Source organism: Haliotis rubra, unplaced genomic scaffold (genome assembly GCF_003918875.1).
Source record: "Haliotis rubra isolate DU_JTF1 unplaced genomic scaffold, ASM391887v1 Scf1497, whole genome shotgun sequence".
In the NCBI taxonomy this organism is placed as follows: Eukaryota; Metazoa; Mollusca; class Gastropoda; order Lepetellida; family Haliotidae; genus Haliotis; species Haliotis rubra.
This window is the reverse complement of record NW_025765444.1, coordinates 51,182-55,521: the sequence shown is the minus strand read 5'-3', so window position 1 is coordinate 55,521 and position 4,340 is coordinate 51,182.

The window sequence follows — 4,340 nt, the reverse complement described above, 5'->3', positions numbered from 1 at the left end:
TGGTGGTGTGTGGTCCTGTGCGTATACAGGTCACGAATCAGTTGAAGTTAAGCAACATTGGGCGTGGAGAGCTTTTGGATGGGTGACCGTGACCTTGACTGCTAAGACTTTCTAGGATTTCAATCCTGCTCCACAACGAAGCACATGTGATAGATGTGGTCCCACTTGAGTTTGTTCAAAATTGCCTCTGTCCACACAGCAGAAAATTGGGTACCTGGTATGGTACGATGGTAGCCTGAATTTGGACCTTGAGCGCCTGACAGATGACCAATTGTATTCTTCACAGGGAGGGTTCTGTACTGGTTGACAAGGGGTAACATGTCAGTGCTTTGAGCATGCCATGTGTATGGTTTTATGCCATCTACTTCTCCCCGATGTCACTTGGAGTCGCTTATACCCCCAACACAAGTTGTGTCGAGCCCGGGTAGTCTTGAGGTTAAACTTTATCAAGGATCAGGATCTACTGTCACACTACTGCCCCTTCCGGTTATCGGTCAACTTCCAGATGCATAGTTTAAGGAATTTAAGACAGTTCCAGATTGCATATTGTCTCTAAAGTTCTCTCACGTTCATTGTTTTACTTCCACTGTCACATCACCTCCAATCGATGGGGATATCCACAACCTTTTTCCCATGTGCCATAATTCTTTGCCACTTCTCATTGAGGACAGGGAGTTGCTACATCTGCATACAACTTTCAGAAGGAGGTTCCTGTTATTCATTTAACCCTTTCCGCTACTGAGTCTGTTTCGATGTCTGTTTCGCTTGATCCAGGGCTACATGGTTATCCTGAATTAACATGCTTTTACATTAGGTTAGTGATTTTCATCTCTCAGTAGTTTACTAAGATGGTGGAGTGCAGTGGCCTTTGGTGACTTCATCGTACACTTTACATGCCATCCGTGTACAATGATCTCTATCAATATTTACAGGTTTACAATTGCTATCGAAAGACGAGACACGAGCTACCATGTTCTTCTGACATTGTTACAAAAAGACCTGATGACACTGAGGTTTTCCAAACACTATTATAAATATGGAAGTCAATTCATTATTAGATAAAGAAGGTATTATTTGCAGTTTAATGACTAGGTACAACAATCGGTATTGTCCCAACGTTTTCCACTTACATGTATACTGAAGGCACTATACATGATAAGGAACGTCCCTCAACATCAACCGTGTTTTGACTGTTGGTTCTTTATGTGCCTACGTCTCATGACAGGAGTAGGTTTGATCGACATTCATAATATCAGCATTACTCTCTAATTGCTGTTCAATTGCTCATCGTGAATATCAAGGTTGGAAATTCACTGACACTCGTCTTTCGTTTTCTCATGCGACCAAAATGATTGAGCCTTTCAGAAAGATAGACATTTTACGGAATGTACAAATGTAGTATATGGGTGAAGATGATGTGTTGGTCTTAATATTATTTAAGTATTTGAACTGCCTCGTTATTATTTAAACACAAATCATTTGGCATTGTGGCGAAGGACGTTACGCATGAGTGCTATTCTCAAAAGCATTTTCTGTTTGAAACTCTTCCCGTTGATGTGAAATACTCGATCCATTGACTGATACTTACATACTACTACAGCAGTCATGGTCCCCTGCCCTCAGTTGGATGTGGGGAGATCTATTGTGTCAATGTTTCTTCTAGTGGATATATGCGCTGGGAATATCTACTTGCTCAACTACAGATATCGGGGTGTTCGGACACTGATATCGTATTTGAGAGATGTTTGAGAATGTTGTACATTATCCAATGTTAAAGAAAAGTAGCATACAACACTCGTAAAGTTTTATCAATGACAACTCAATAATTGTTATACAAAAAGTCAAAACCCTTTGAGAGAACCCAAACAATCCTTTGCCAGGATCAGAGTCGACTCTGCAATTTCGACATTATCATGAGCATGTGGTTTTGAATCTCTATCAATTTGTATGGAGTGAACATTTAAATAAATTTATTATTTCCAGAATGCAGTAGCGGCTTTTACGTAGACGGACAAGTCTGTACCCCGTGTGAAGCTGGGTGTAACGGAAGGTGTGACAAGCCAGCGGTCAACATTAAAATGAATGTGTTAATTTCCAGAATGCAGAGACGGCTTTTACGGACAAGGCTGTGCACCATGTGGAGCTGGGTGTGATGGAGGGTGTGACAAGACTGACGGTAGCTGTTCATGTCAAACTGGCTGGACGGGAACTCACTGCAACAGTAAGAACAGCCTTTGAACTATCGTTTGTTTGTTGCTCGTGTGTTTTCCAGCTCTCAACTGTTATCTAACACGTAATGTTACTGAATGATAAGGAGTTTTGTTATAGCATTCATTGTTGTAATTTCTTCTTTTATCGACTACCGATAAACTTATGGAGAAAAGTTCTAATTTTTTAATATTTTGTGTAATTTAACCATTAGTCATGGTGTCTGTTTTGAAGTTTCATTATTTCATCGTGTCTACAAAGAGCCACAAGCAGTTAGAAGCGCCATTACAAGTCGACGTTCATTTTTCTAACAGTGTCCCAATCACACATAATCACAATGAATAAAAACATTCAACGAAATTGATAGTGATCGATTCATTCTAACATTACCTACTCCACGAGCCTAGGCGACCACGTCACAATACCACTTCATACCATATCACAGACTCATTATTTACAGACCGCCGCCATATAGCTGGAATATTGCTGAGTACGGCGTAAAGCTAACTTCACTCACTCCCTCATCCCATATCATGATGCGATAAATCTGAAAAATCTGTGTTTGCCACGTGAGCGGGCATTTCATTGTTAACTTCCTGAGGAAAGTTGACCTGTATCATAAATTGTAACTATGTAATGTGAATGACGAATTGTTAGCTTTTGAGTTTGGTGCTATGACATTTTCTCTTTGCAAATAGTGATGTAATGAATATATGTTTTGAACAAACTCATTTGGACTTTGCACTTGGGGATGTTTATGAATGCAGACTTGGTCTTGTCACTATATGGCTGGAATAATGCCGACGTAACGTAAAGCGCAGCTCAACTCAACTCAACAACTCCTACCATATCAGCCGTACAACAACCCGTAGAAAAATAGGTCTGTGCCAATAGATCTATGCGTGTCTACAGCATGGGTATTTGGATGCACCAACGCTTCATGGTCATCACCCACCGTGGTCGTATTGATGACTCAGCAACATGAAATTTATGGATATATGTATTCATGTGACATTTGGGATTCATGACAGGTTCAGGTATATTTGATCTTTAAAACCGGCCTGTTCGTGTTTCATGTCTAGCAACATTATGTTAAGTCAAGCCACATGTGTATTCTGTATTCTCCGTCCGTTCCAGAATGCAGGACCGGCTATTACACGGACAGAGGAAACTGTGTACAGTGTGCAACAGGTTGTAAGCCGGGAACTTGTGAACGTGACACCGGGAGCTGTACATGTAAAGCTGGGTGGACAGGACCAAAATGTGCCACACGTGCGTTTTAGCCATTATACATCACTGTTGTCTTATATTCTATCATCTCGTGTGAGGTCTGATTCTAACAGCCAGTGCACAGGGGTTCTGTGGGTGTCTGTGTGCGTGCGCGCATGCATGTGTTTTTTATGGGCGTCTGTGTGTGTATTAATATATGTACCATCAGTATATACAATCAGTTGTATGTTGTTGATCACTGGATTGTCTGGTGCAGACTCGATTATTTACAGACCGCCGCCATAGAGCTGGAATATTGCTGAGTACGGCGTAAAACTAACTTCACTCGCTCCCTCATACCATATCATGATGCGATAAATCTGAAAAATCTGTTTTTGCCACGTGAGCGGGCATTTCATTGTTAACTTCCTGAGGAAAGTTGACCTGTATCATAAATTGTAACTATGTAATGTGAATGACGAATTGTTAGCTTTTGAGTTTGGTGCTATGACATTTTCTCTTTGCAAAATAGTGATGTAATGAATATATGTTTTGAACATACTCATTTGGACTTTGCACTTGGGGATGTTTATGAATGCAGACTTGGTCTTGTCACTATATGGCTGGAATAATGCCGACGTAACGTAAAGCGCAGCTCAACTCAACTCAACAACTCCTACCATATCAGCCGTACAACAACCCGTAGAAAAATAGGTCTGTGCCAATAGATCTATGCGTGTCTACAGCATGGGTATTTGGATGCACCAACGCTTCATGGTCATCACCCACCGTGGTCGTATTGATGACTCAGCAACATGAAATTTATGGATATATGTATTCATGTGACATTTGGGATTCATGACAGGTTCAGGTATATTTGATCTTTAAAACCAGCCTGTTCGTGTTTCATGTCCAGCAACATT